The sequence below is a fragment of the Pseudophryne corroboree genome, chromosome 11, assembly GCF_028390025.1.
Source record: "Pseudophryne corroboree isolate aPseCor3 chromosome 11, aPseCor3.hap2, whole genome shotgun sequence".
In the NCBI taxonomy this organism is placed as follows: Eukaryota; Metazoa; Chordata; class Amphibia; order Anura; family Myobatrachidae; genus Pseudophryne; species Pseudophryne corroboree.
The window spans coordinates 176379722-176395284 of NC_086454.1; the positions used below are offsets into that span (position 1 = coordinate 176379722).

Consider the following 15563-nt stretch of genomic DNA (forward strand, 5'->3'; position numbering starts at 1 on the left):
CTGCCTGAAAAACACTCCTGTGGTGGCTTTTTTTTCCTTCATACTAGTTTAGCAGTCTGCTGACAGTGTCCACCAGGTCCGCTATTATTATTATACAGTATATTATATATATATATATATATATATATATATATATATATAGCAGTACGGTAGGCCACGGCTGTACCTACCTCTGTGTCGTCAGTGCACTCGTCGTCCATAAGTAATATAATACTATACTATCCATCCATCTACATTGTATATAACCTGTGGTGGTTTTTTTTTTCTTCATACTAGTTTAGCAGTCTGCTGACAGTGTCCACCAGGTCCGTTATTATTATTATACAGTATATTTTATATATATATATATATATATATATATATATATATAGCAGTACGGTAGGCCACGGCTGTACCTACCTCTGTGTCGTCAGTGCACTCGTCGTCCATAAGTAATATAATACTATACTATCCATCCATCTACATTGTATACCTGTGGTGGCTTTTAGTTGTGCGCATTAAAATATGGAGAACAAAAATGTGGAGGGTAAAAAAATAGGGAAAGATCAAGATCCACTTCCACCTCGTGCTGAAGCTGCTGCCACTAGTCATGGCCGAGACGATAAAATGCCATCAACGTCGTCTGCCAAGGCCGATGCCCAATGTCATAGTACAGAGCATGTAAAATCCAAAACACAAAAGATCAGTAAAAAAATGACCCAAAAATCTAAATTAAAAGCGTCTGAGGAGAAGCGTAAACTTGCCAATATGCCATTTACGACACGGAGTGGCAAGGAACGGCTGAGGCCCTGGCCTATGTTCATGGCTAGTGGTTCAGCTTCACATGAGGATGGAAGCACTCATCCTCTCGCTATAAAAAAGAAAAGACTTAAGCTGGCAAAAGCACAGCAAAGAACTGTGCGTTCTTCGAAATCACAAATCCCCAAGGAGAGTCCAATTGTGTCGGTTGCGATGCCTGACCTTCCCAACACTGGACGGGAAGAGCTTGCGCCTTCCACCATTTGCACGCCCCCTGCAAGTGCTGGAAGGAGCACCCGCAGTCCAGTTCCTGATAGTCAAATTGAAGATGTCAGTGTTGAAGTACACCAGGATGAGGATATGGGTGTTGCTGGCGCTGGAGTGTCACTGCAGTGCCACTCCTAGATGGGCCAGGTGTTTGTGTCGACCACTAGGGTCGCTTATCTTAGTCACACAGCTACCTCATTGCGCCTCTTTTTTTTCTTTGCGTCATGTGCTGTTTGGGGAGTATTTTTTTGAAGGGCCATCCTGCGTGACACTGCAGTGCCACTCCTAGATGGGCCAGGTGTTTGTGTCGGCCACTAGGGTCGCTTAGCTTAGTCACACAGCTACCTCATTGCGCCTCTTTTTTTCTTTGCGTCATGTGCTGTTTGGGGAGTATTTTTTTGAAGGGCCATCCTGCGTGACACTGCAGCGCCACTCCTAGATGGACCAGGTGTTTGTGTCGGCCACTAGGGTCGCTTAGCTTAGTCACACAGCTACCTCATTGCGCCTCTTTTTTTCTTTGCGTCATGTGCTGTTTGGGGAGTATTTTTTTGAAGGGCCATCCTGCGTGACACTGCAGTGCCACTCCTAGATGGGCCAGGTGTTTGTGTCGGCCACTAGGGTCGCTTAGCTTAGTCACACAGCTACCTCATTGCGCCTCTTTTTTTCTTTGCGTCATGTGCTGTTTGGGGAGTATTTTTTTGAAGGGCCATCCTGCGTGACACTGCAGTGCCACTCCTAGATGGGCCAGGTGTTTGTGTCGGCCACTAGGGTCGCTTAGCTTAGTCACACAGCTACCTCATTGCGCCTCTTTTTTTCTTTGCGTCATGTGCTGTTTGGGGGGTATTTTTTTGAAGGGCCATCCTGTCTGACACTGCAGTGCCACTCCTAGATGGGCCAGGTGTTTGTGTCGGCCACTTGGGTCGCTGAGCTTAGTCACACAGCTACCTCATTGCGCCTCTTTTTTTCTTTGCGTCATGTGCTGTTTGGGGAGTATTTTTTTGAAGGGCCATCCTGCCTGACACTGCAGTGCCACTCCTAGATGGGCCAGGTGTTTGTGTCGGCCACTTGTGTCGCTTAGCTTAGCCATCCAGCGACCTCGGTGCAAATTTTAGGACTAAAAATAATATTGTGAGGTGTTCAGAATAGACTGGAAATGAGTGGAAATTATGGTTATTGAGGTTAATAATACTATGGGATCAAAATGACCCCCAAATTCTATGATTTAAGCTGTTTTTTAGGGTTTTTTGAAAAAAACACCCGAATCCAAAACACACCCGAATCCGACAAAAAAAATTCGGTGAGGTTTTGCCAAAACGCGTTCGAACCCAAAACACGGCCACGGAACCGAACCTAAAACCAAAACACAAAACCCGAAAAAATTTCCGGTGCACATCACTAATTATAATTAATTTTAATGAATATCATCTTCTCCACATTTTCTGGAAGTAACCTCGTACGCCGATTGCTGACAAGGTGAGCGGCTGCATTAAACACTCTTTCGGAGTACACACTGGAGGGAGGGCAACTTAGGTAGAATAAAGCCAGTTTCTGCAAGGGCCTCCAAATTGCCTCTTTTTCCTGCTAGTATACGTACGGACTGTCTGACGTGCGTACTTGGATGCGGTCACTCATATAATCCTCCACCATTTTTTCAATGGTGAGAGAATCATATGCAGTGACAGTAGACGACATGTCAGTAATCGTTGGCAGGTCCTTCAGTCCGGACCAGATGTCAGCCCTCGCTCCAGACTGCCCTGCATCACCGCCAGCGGGTGGGCTCGGAATTCTTAGCCTTTTCCTCGCACCCATGGCCGGATTAACAATGGGGCGGATGGAGCTGCAGCTCCAGGCCCCCCATTGAAAATAGGCCCACAGGAGTGACAGCAGTGACAGGAAAAATCTCTTTCCTGTCACAGACTGCCAGCGGCCATCCTCTCTCCCGTGCATCTTCTCCCCCGGCTCCAGCACTCACCTGAGATCCGTGCAGGCAGTGTGGTAGCAGCCCCTCCCCTCCAGTCTCTCCTTCACTCAGGGCCCGAGTCTGTCACTCACAGGCCCAAGCTCCGCCCCCAGGCTGTACAGGCTGATGCAGGAAGCCTGGTAAGTTTAATGGCTTCTTGTTTAGTGGAATCAATAGTGTGTGTGTGTACTGTATGTATAGTGTGGTGTGTGTGTGTGTGTACTGTGTGTGTATACTGTGTGGTGTGGTGTGGTGTGTGTATACTGTATGTGTGTGTGTGTATACTGTATGTGTGTGTGTATACTGTGTGTGTACTGTACAGTATGTGTATACTGTATGTGTGTGTACTGTGTATGTATACAGTATGTGTGTGTACTGTATGTGTGCTGAATGTGTGTATACTATATGTGTGTGTATATATATATATATATATATATATATGTGTGTGTGTGTGTGTGTGTGTGTGTGTACTTTGTGGGGGTGTACTGTGTGTGTGTGTGTATAGTGTGTACTGTGTGTTTGTATATGTGGGGGTGGTGGGTGTGTGTAATTTGTGTGTGTAGTGTGCACTTGTGAGTGTACTATATGTGGTGGTGTGTGTGTGTGTGTATATACACACACACACACACACACACACACACTGTTCCCCCGTTGCTAGGGGAAACAAACAGCGGCACGCCAGAGTTTTGATGAAAAAAGTAAAAACGATTTAAATAATTTGCAAAAAATGCACCACCGACGTTTCAGGGCTCACACGCCCCTTCTTCAAGGTGACACACAACAAGACTATAGTGAGAAGCTTACCTTAAGTAGGCAGGAATTACCGGCACCAGTGCACGGTGAGTCAAGCGCCAGCGCCGCGTCTCCGTCCGCCGGCTAGGACATGATTACCCCCGCACCATCCGTTGCCTAGCTACAGGGTACAGCCGGGGACACCGCGGTCTGACTAATCTCCCATAGAGTGCTTGAAACCCAGAAAGTGTGTATTTACTTTTTATACCACAGTGGGAGTCTCAACACTGGCCTAATACACACTTTCTGGGTTTCAAGCACTCTATGGGAAACGGAGTAGTCAGACCGTCCCCGGCTGTACCCCGTCGCGAGGCAACGGACGGCGTGGAGGTGATCACGTCATAGCCGGCAGACGGAGACGCGGCGCTCAACTCTCCGTGCACTGGTGGCGGGAATTCCTGCCTACTTAAGGTAAGCTTCTCAATATAGTCTTGAGGTATGTCACCTTAAAGAAGGGGCGTGTTATCCCTGAAACGTCGGTGGTGCATTTTTTGCAAATGATTTAAATACATTTTTAACTTTTTTTCATTAAGCCTCTGGAGTGCCGCTGTTTGTTTCCCCTAGCAACGGGGGAACAGTGTTTGTGTATACCATTCATACTGAGGGCACCGGAGCAGATATATGCTGGAATCCTTATACGCAGGGTGCCATCAGTGATCAGTTAATGTGTAATGTGTTGAATAAACTGCGGCACTCCTAGTGAAAAAGTAGCATTACATCTGAGTCATGTGGCTTACGTTTCGGTGCCACTCAAGCACCTTTCTCAAAGCAGACAAAAGATGTCTGCTCTGGAGTGAGTCTTTGCTTCCCTCCTCACGATGTATAAGAACCAGGCGGCACTCAGTGGACTTGGTGAAAAAATAGTGCTTTAGTCTGACAAAAATGCAATTAGGGCATAGCTTGCCAACGTTTCAGCGCCCGCGCAGGGCGCTTTTTTCAAGGCTTTATGCTATAGAACAAACATCATAGAGCCTTGAAAAAAGCACCCTGCATGGACCCCGCATGCTCCAGTCCGGCGTGGAGTGTTGTCTTGACAACACACGCACTGGGGGGAGGGACGTCATCGGCTGGGAACTCAGGAAGCGGTCCCGGAACTCTCCTGGAGCAGATGCCACAGGGAGGATGCCTTTTCACTGGCGGGCTTCTCACCTTTATAGGTAGGCACCTTTTTCTTAATTTTGTTCACATCACGCCCATTTACGCAGACCACTCCCCCACACCACTGGTCATGCCCCCACATCATTAGTCACACCCCCAGCAGCAGCGCATAATAGGCCCTTTTGAAACTTCAGCTCCAGGCCCATTTGGACCTTAATCTGGCACTGCTCGCACCCCCAGTTGCGGGAGAATGTGAAGGAGGAGCTGTTGACGGGTCACGTTCCGCTTGACTTGACAATTTTCTCACCAGCAGGTCTTTGAACCCCTGCAGACTTGTGTCTGCCGGAAAGAGAGATACAACGTAGGTTTTAAATCTAGGATCGAGCACGGTGGCCAAAATGTAGTGCTCTGATTTCAACAGATTGACCACCCGTGAATCCTGGTTAAGCGAATGAAGGGCTCCATCCACAAGTCCCACATGCCTAGCGGAATCACTCTGTTTTAGCTCCTCCTTCAATGTCTCCAGCTTCTTCTGCAAAAGCCTGATGAGGGGAATGACCTGACTCAGGCTGGCAGTGTCTGAACTGACTTCACGTGTGGCAAGTTCAAAGGGTTGCAGAACCTTGCACAACGTTGAAATCATTCTCCACTGCGCTTGAGACAGGTGCATTCCACCTCCTTTGCCTATATCGTGGCCAGATGTATAGGCTTGAATGGCCTTTTGCTGCTCCTCCATCCTCTGAAGCATATAGAGGGTTGAATTTAACCTCGTTACCACCTCTTGCTTCAGATGATGGCAGGGCAGGTTCAGGTATTTTTGGTGGTGCTCCAGTCTTCTGTACGCGGTGCCTGAACGCCGAAAGTGGTCCGCAATTTTTCGGGCCACCGACAGCATCTCTTGCACGCCCCTGTCGTTTTTTTAAATAATTCTGCACCACCAAATTCAAGGTATGTGCAAAACATGGGACATGCTGGAATTTGCCCAGATGTAATGCACACACAATATTGGTGGCGTTGTCCGATGTCACAAATCCCCAGGAGAGTCCAATTGGGGTAAGCCATTCTGCGATGATCTTCCTCAGTTGCCGTAAGAGGTTTTCAGCTGTGTGCGTATTCTGGAAAGCGGTGATACAAAGCGTAGCCTGCCTAGGAACGAGTTGGCGTTTGCGAGATGCTGCTACTGGTGCCGCCGCTGCTGTTCTTGCGGCGGGAGGCAATACATCTACCCAGTGGGCTGTCACAGTCATATAGTCCTGAGTCTGCCCTGCTCCACTTGTCCACATGTCCGTGGTTAAGTGGACATTGGGTACAACTGCATTTTTTAGGACACTGGTGAGTCTTTTTCTGAGGTCTGTGTACATTTTCGGTATCGCCTGCCTAGAGAAATGGAACCTAGATGGTATTTGGTACCGGGGACACAGTACCTCAATCAAGTCTCTAGTTGGCTCTGAATTAACGATGGATACCGGAACCACGTTTCTCACCGCCCAGGCTGCCAAGGCCTCAGTTATCCGCTTTGCAGCAGGATGACTGCTGTGATATTTCATCTTCCTCGCAAAGGACTGTTGGACAGTCAATTGCTTACTGGAAGTAGTACAAGTGGTCTTCCGACTTCCCCTCTGGGATGACGATCGACTCCCAGCAGCAACAACAGCAGCGCCAGCAGCAGTAGGCGTTACACTCAAGGATGCATCGGAGGAATCCCAGGCAGGAGAGGACTCGTCAGACTTGCCAGTGACATGGCCTGCAGGACTATTGGCTTTCCTGGGTAAGGAGGAAATTGACACTGAGGGAGTTGGTGGTGTGGTTTGCAGGAGCTTGGTTACAAGAGGAAGGGATTTACTGGTCAGTGGACTGCTTCCGCTGTCGCCCAAAGTTTTTGAACTTGTCACTGACTTATGATGAATGCGCTGCAGGTGACGTATAAGGGAGGATGTTCCGAGGTGGTTAACGTCCTTACCCCTACGTATTACAGCTTGACAAAGGCAACACACGGCTTGACACCTGTTGTCCGCATGTGTGTTGAAATAATTCCACACCGAAGAGCTGATTTTTTTTGTATTTTGACCAGGCATGTCAATGGCCATATTCCTCCCATGGACAACAGGTGTCTCCCCGGGTGCCTGACTTAAACAAACCACCTCACCATCAGAATCCTCCTTGTCAATTTCCTCCCCAGCGCCAGCAACACCCATATCCTCATCCTGGTGTACTTCAACACTGACATCTTCAATTCGACTATCAGGAACTGGACTGCGGGTGCTCCTTCCAGCACTTGCAGGGGGCGTGCAAATGGTGGAAGGCGCAAGCTCTTCCCGTCCAGTGTTGGGAAGGTCAGGCATCGCAACCGACACAATTGGACTCTCCTTGGGGATTTGTGATTTCGAAGAATGCACAGTTCTTTGCTGTGCTTTTGCCAGCTTAAGTCTTTTCTTTTTTCTAGCGAGAGGATGAGTGCTTCCATCCTCATGTGAAGCTGAACCACTAGCCATGAACGTAGGCCAGGGCCTCAGCCGTTCCTTGCCACTCCGTGTCGTAAATGGCATATTGGCAAGTTTACGCTTCTCCTCAGAAGCTTTTAATTTTGATTTTTGAGGCATTTTACTGATCTTTTGTGTTTTGGATTTTACATGCTCTGTACTATGACATTGGGCATCGGCCTTGGCAGACAACGTTGATGGCATTTCATCGTCTCGGCCATGACTAGTGGCAGCAGCTTCAGCACGAGGTGGAAGTGGATCTTGATCTTTCCCTAATTTTTTACCCTCCACATTTTTGTTCTCCATATTTTAATGCGCACAACTAAAAGCCACCACAGGTATACAATGTAGATGGATGGATAGTATACTTTATGGATGACGAGTGACAACACAGAGGTAGGTACAGCAGTGGCCTACCGTACTGCTATATACAGTATAATGGACCTGGTGGACACTGTCAGCAGACTGCTAAACTACTAGTATAAAAAAAAAAGCCACCACAGGTGTACAATGTAGATGGATGGATAGTATACTTTATGGATGACGAGTGACGACACAGAGGTAGGTACAGCAGTGGCCTACCGTACTGCTATATACAGTATAATGGACCTGGTGGACACTGTCAGCAGACTGCTAAACTACTAGTATAAAAAAAAAAGCCACCACAGGTATACAATGTAGATGGATGGATAGTATACTTTATGGATGACGAGTGACGACACAGAGGTAGGTACAGCAGTGGCCTACCGTACTGCTATATACAGTATAATGGACCTGGTGGACACTGTCAGCAGACTGCTAAACTACTAGTATAAAAAAAAAGCCACCACAGGTATACAATGTAGATGGATGGATAGTATACTTTATGGATGACGAGTGACGACACAGAGGTAGGTACAGCAGTGGCCTACCGTACTGCTATATACAGTATAATGGACCTGGTGGACACTGTCAGCAGACTGCTAAACTACTAGTATAAAAAAAAGCCACCACAGGTATACAATGTAGATGGATGGATAGTATACTTTATGGATGACGAGTGACGACACAGAGGTAGGTACAGCAGTGGCCTACCGTACTGCTATATACAGTATAATGGACCTGGTGGACACTGTCAGCAGACTGCTAAACTACTAGTATAAAAAAAAAGCCACCACAGGTATGCAATGTAGATGGATGGATAGTATACTTTATGGATGACGAGTGACGACACAGAGGTAGGTAGAGCAGTGGCCTACCGTACTGCTATATACAGTATAATGGACCTGGTGGACACTGTCAGCAGACTGCTAAACTACTAGTATAAAAAAAAAAGCCACCACAGGTATACAATGTAGATGGATGGATAGTATACTTTATGGATGACGAGTGACGACACAGAGGTAGGTACAGCACTGGCCTACCGTACTGCTATATACAGTATAATGGACCTGGTGGACACTGTCAGCAAACTGCTAAACTACTAGTATAAAAAAAAAAGCCACAGGAGTGTTTTTCAGGCAGACAAACGTATACTCGTGGTCACTGTCAGCAAAACTCTGCACTGTACTCCTGCTATAGCTGCTCCCCAGTCCCCACAATTAAGCAGTGTGAGCACTCATCACAGATATATCATGCAGCACACTGAGCACAGATATGGTATGGAGCGTTTTTTTCAGGCAGAGAAGAGAACGGATAAAAAACTGGTGGTCACTATCAGCAAAACTCTGCACTGTACTCCTCCTAACAGCTGCTCCCCAATCCTCCCCACAATAGTAAAATAAACAAGCAAAGCAATCAGATCAACTGTCTCGTATATAAACGGAGAGGACGCCAGCCACGTCCTCTCCCTATCAATCTCAATGCACGTGTGAAAATGGCGGCGACGCGTGGCTGCTTATATAGAATCCAAATCTCGCGAGAATCCGACAGCGGGATGATGACGTTCGGGCGCGCTCGGGTTAACCGAGCCATACGGGAGAATCCGAGTATGGCTCGGACCCGTGTAAAAAGGGTGAAGTTCGGGGGGGTTCGGTTTCTCGGAAACCGAACCCGCTCATCACTAGAACATACTGGTGACTCTATCCCATTCTTTGTACCCTGTATTCTCTGCAGTGATGCCACAGTACCCATATGCTATCCTAGTGACATTTTTACACTTTAGCTCAGTGGTTCTCAAACTTGTTTGAATCATGGCGCCCTTGAGTTTCAGAATTTTTTTTCACCTTGCGCCCCTAGGCCAAAAGTTTCTTATTGAGAAATTTAGAACAACATATTAAATTAATTCCATTGTGTTTATATGTCATCCTTAGGCTCAGTTATGTGGTGAGTGACAGGATTCGCTTCTGTTTGTCCACATATTTTATGATTGGCAGCCGCCAGCACTGGTTTTGTCTATTACACTGACCATAAATCATTTGAATTGGTCCCAAACCACCATTCCAAGGCACCCCTGTGTGATGTATTAAAATGCTTAATATTTGTAGACACTCCCTTACTGATATGTGTAAGCCTGAATCTTCAGTGATGGTTCCTGGGACCAGGGGGATGCTGGGAAGTGGGTGGTCCAGTGTGCAGTGTGTCTGGAGTTGGTGATGGAATAAAATAGCACAGCAGTGAACTGACATGTCTCTGTGTCCTGATGACTGGATTTACAAACATATGAACAAAACATGGTGTCAGAAGAAGTTTAACTTGGACTGCTAGTGCTCTTAGAGTGTGAAAGAATCTTGCAGAAGTCTGTAAGGCTGTGATACTCAGTGTCTGCAAAGCCTGCCGTGTGCTCCTCTCTTCAAACAGTGAGTAACCATGGATCAGCATGCCGGCTCCTCCAACCGGCATGCTGATGTCTGGTAACTTGTCTGAAAACTGGAAAAGATTTAAGCAAAGGTTTAATATATATCTTGCTGCATGTGGAGCTGATACAGAAAGTTGATGAGCCTACTGAATGGGTAAGCTCCTTAGTAATTGTTGAAAAGAAAAATGGACAACTCAGAATATGTCTAGACCCCAGAGATTTAAACAAAGCTATTAAACGAGAACATTTCAAACTACCAACTAGAGATGAAATCATGTCGCAATTTGTGGGAGCAAAATGGTTCAGTAAATTGGACGCATCTTCAGGATTATGGCAAATGAAGCTAGATGAGGCCAGCTCAAATCTTTGTACATTTAATACACCAGAAGGTCGATACAGATTTCTTCGACTACCATATGGAATATTGTCTGCTCCAGAAGTATATCACAAAAAGATACACATTATTTTTGAACATATTCCAGGTGTTGAAACAATGATGGATGACATTATTGTCTGGGGATCTACAAAGGAAGAACATGATTCTAAATTGAGACAAGTAATGGAACTTGTCAAGAAAGTGAATCTAAAGCTAAACAAGGACAAATGTGAATTTGGCGTGAATACACTTACTTTTATGGGCGACATGGTCTCGGATCAAGGTGTAAAACCAGACCCAAGGAAAATATCAGCCATAGTGAACATGGAACGTCCTAACAACAAAGACGACGTCAGAAGATTCCTAGGAATGATTACTTACTTAGGAAAGTTTATTTCTCAACTCTCTGAACGAACAGCCTCTCTTAGATGGTTGTTGGACAAAGATAACGAGTGGATGTGGTCACATGAACAAGAAGAAAGTTGGCAAAACTTGAAACAGAACATTACAGAGCAACCAGTGCTAAAATTCTTTGATCCTGCGAAAAGAATAAGAATTTCTGCAGATGCTTCGCAATTTGGCCTAGGCTCAGTGCTGTTACAAGAACATGAGGATACATGGCAACCAGTAATATATGCATCAAGAGCACTGACAAGTGCTGAAACAAGGTATGCTCAGAAAGAAAAAGAACTTCTAGCGATCACATATGCATGTGAGCGATTTCATCAGTTTGTGTATGGTCAAACATTTACAGTGGAAACTGACCACAAGCCATTGGTAGCTATCATGACTAAATCATTACATGCCTGTCCCATGAGAATTCAACGAATGCTTATGAGACTACAGAAATATGATGTACACTTGCTGTACTGTCCCGGCAAATACATGTACATTGCTGATACACTTTCTCATGCTGCGGACAAAAGTGAAGGTTCCAAAAGTCTGATGGATGAAGAGATAGAAGCCTATGTTAATTTGATCGTAGCTTCTCTACCAGTGTCTCTTGCAAGACAAGAACAGATTAGGAAAGAAACTGAGACAGATGACACAATGAAAGTGTTGAAAGATATCATTCTGAAAGGTTGGCCAGCAGAAAAACATGCGTGCCCGCTGTCTATCCATGATTATTAGATGTACCGCAGTGACCTTACAGTTATCGATGGTATTATTTACAAAGGCAAAAGGTTTGTCATACCTGCACGACTAAGAAAAACTATTCTGTGCAAGATACATGAAGGTCACTTAGGAGAAGAAAAATGTAAGCGGAGAGCGCGTGAAGTTATGTATTGGCCAAGAATGAACCAAGACATAGCACCGACTACAGCTACATGTGAATTATGTCTTACGTATAGACTGAAACAACAGGTCGAGCCACTGAGTCCTCACGCAGTGCCAGAGAGACCGTACCAGAAAGTTGGCGCAGATTTGTTTGATTGTAATGGGAAAACGTACATTGTCGTGACTGATTATTACTCTAACTACCCTGAGGTGAAGACACTACATACAACTACTAGTAAAGCCGTAATCAATTGCATGAAGTCAGTCTTTGCAAGGCATGGTGTTCCTATGGAAGTGTTCACTGACAATGGTCCTCAGTTTTCCAGTGCTGAATTTAGACAATTTGCTGATGAGTGGGAATTTGTCCATACTACGTCAAGTCCCCACTATCCACACTCAAATGGGTTGGTGGAAAGTTCAGTAAAAACTGTAAAGAGTCTCATGGAAAAAGCTCAAGAAGGTAAAGAAGATTTCTACAAAAGTCTTTTAATCTACCGCAGTACATCTTTACAGAATGGACTTTCTCCTGCACAAACGCTGATGGGAAGGAGGATTAGAGCAAATCTCCCGATACATGATGAATTGCTTAATACACATAACTCAGCGTTGGTCAGACTGAGTAAGGAACGTCAACAGGCAAAACAGAAACTGTTCTATGACAGGCGAGCAAAAAGCTTATTTGATCTAAAATCGGGTGACCAAGTCCGTCTCAGAGATCACGAGAAAGGTATTTGGGTGCAGAAAGGTATTGTGCAAGCACAAGTAGCACCAAGATCTTATACTATACGTACAGAGCGTGGAACGGAAGTAAGAAGAAATCGGGTGGATTTAAGATCTCAACCTAACCATAATGAAGACAACATGACTGAAGAATACCCTTCATCTGACATGTATGATGATCCTCATAATGGTGAACAAACCACGATTCTAGAAAGGTCCAACATGGTCGATGAAACACAGACTGTGTATGAAAGACCCGAAAGGGAAATACGCAGATGGCAGCAGTTGGGTGCAGGAGTGGGGCTTAAGGTAAGTATTGTGTTTTTTTTGTGTGTGTAAGGGGCACTACTACAGGGGGCATTACTAATGGTGGCATTACCACTTGGGGCCCTACTTTAGGGGGCATTACTGCTGTGGCCACTACTACAGGGGGCATTACCACTGGGGGCACTACTACAGGGGGGCAGTACGACTGGGGCACTACTACAGGGGGCATTACTACTGGGGACACTACAAATGGGGGCACTGCTTAAGGGGCATCACTCCTGGGAGCATAAGGGGCACTAGTACTGTGGGCTCTGCAGTAGGGGCACTGTCACTACAGTGGGCATTGCATAAAGGGCACTACCACTACAGTGCCCACTATGCCCATATACAATGCCTACTATTGCTGTGGACATTGTATAATGGGAACTACTGCTGTGGGCATTATGTGTATTAGGGGCACTACTACTGTGGGCAATGTGTATAAGGGGAACTAATGTGGGTATTGTTTAAAAGGGGCACTACTGTGTGTCAAAATATGAATAAGGGACACTACTATGTGGTGTCATGTGAATTAGATTGTGCTACTGTGCAGCGTAATTTGAATTGGGGATACTATTGCGTGATCACTCCCCTTTCTTTTTGAGACCAGTTCCTTTATTAAATTGGAGGGTGAGTTAGACCACTTCTCTAGGACCACTGTAAGCACTGCAGGTAATGGTCAGCACCTGATAGCTTGGTTTATAGAACTCCTGGGAACAAGATTCAGGGCTCTTGATGCTGAACAAGTCGGCCATTTGATAGGCTGGGTGGGAGTCCACTGACCTTGTGTACATAGGCTGAAGCCGAAGGTGAAAACCCATTGTTGTGATTGTTTTAGTCTAAGAAAAGTATTTGTAACCTGCTGTTGTGAAAGACCTAATATTTGCTGAGCAGTGGCTGCTGAGTTGCAGTGAATAAAAACATACTACTTTCATCACACCTGCTGGATGTGGTTCTTACAGTGTCACAAAACACACACTCACACACTTATATAATATATGCAAACACACATACAGTCACACAAATACATAGGCACACACACACCGACACACACACACACACACACACACACACACACACACACCGACACACACACACACACACACACACACACACACACTGACTGACTGACTGACTGACAGACAGACAGGCACCCTCCCCGAGTCCCTCTTACCTTATAGGCTGGCCACTGGATAGTCCTCTTCACTCTGGGTCTGCAGCGGCTCCTTCACTCCTCTCTCCCATGCTACTGCCTTTGACTTTACAGTACTGTGTAGCCCCACCCCCTGCTCAGACTCCACCTCCCCCTTCTCTTCTCCAGTTTGCAGTGCAGTCCTGCTCCGCACTGCTGCTGTAAATAAAGGACTGCAGCTTAATCCAGCCCTACCGTGGAGTCTCTAAAGCTGGGTACACACTTGTCCAGCTGCATGAGGTTCGACCACAGACCGACGAGTTTGTCTGACATTGCACAATTGTGTACCCTCACCCAACCAATCCTTTCATCCGATCCTGGTCGCCTGGTCAGGTCAAATGATTTTTGAACATGCTTAAAACTCAGGAGACCTGTCCGACGATCAGCCAACCAATGTTGAAATGTGTAGGCTGCTGAGACCGATCTCCAGTCTCGGCGGCTCAACACACCATGTGCAGCAGTCAGGGTTGGACTGGCCCAAAGGGGTACAGAGGAAACCCCCGGAGGGCCCCAACACCTGGGATGCCTACCTTCGCCTCTAGGGATCAGGTACCAGACTCTGCACTTGAAATATACATTATATACATATGTTGCCTTATTCTGCACAGAACTATAGTGTATTATCTACAGTGTATTGCGGTTATTAATCTGGTACATTATCATGCATGGACTAGCAGTATTTATTATATATATTTATCAAGGGGCACAGACCATGCACTGTCTAATGGTTAGCCAAACCTCTGTGGCAGTGGACCACACCCCCTCTGGAGACTGGTCACACACCTAAACAAGGGCCCCTACCACTGCGTTCCCTGGACTCTTAAGTCCAACACTGGCAGCCAGGCACAAGCCAGCATCAGTGGCACTGCCCGGCAGCCAGAGGGTTGACAGCTGCTGCAGCCATGTAGCAGGTTCGGCAGATGTCCCAGGGTAGCAGCGAGGCCAAAGGTATCCTAGCACCATCCACCAAATGGTGGCGGGCAAAGATCCTGGAGGAGCCAGTCCAATCACCCATTATTGGTAGTTACTATTGATAGGGGAACCCATTTTATTTTTTGGTTACCCACTTTCCGAGGAATTCTAGCCCTGCTGGTCCGCCCAGTTTGGAGCTGGTTGCTGTTATGACAGAGGGACCTCACGCTATGTGTCTCCCTGCTATAGCATCTGCCCCTTAGTTTCTCCCCTATTTTCAATACCAAAAAAGGCTGAGAGGTCCATGGCTGATTATTGACAGGGGGGGGAGGGGGGATGGAACACATTTCTTTTTTAAATTAACTTTTTCTTTAACATGCACAGATCATACTCATGGGGTATCATTGTATACATTTTTCACTACTGTTGCAAAATAGGGCAGGGTGGATAAAGTATGTCTCTGGGGCTTCAGGGTGTCGATGACAAGGGAGTCTGCACCAGTTACATAGTTGTAAATGGTTGTTATATATGGACCTTTATGTGATAATGTGACAAGAAAAATGCTACTAAAAGACTAAATATACACCTTCATTTCTAGACCATATAGGGAGGAAAGATCAAAGAACAAAGATACGGATCAGTCTAGCTAATATCTATCTGGTGACAGT

The 15563-nt window shown here is 46.1% G+C and overlaps 1 protein-coding gene across 1 annotated transcript in view; it reads left to right on the forward strand.

Moving 5' to 3' along the window:
* Positions 1 to 15563, forward strand: part of RIN1 (Ras and Rab interactor 1) — a 109210-nt gene that overhangs the window by 23360 nt on the left and 70287 nt on the right. The window lies entirely within an intron of this gene.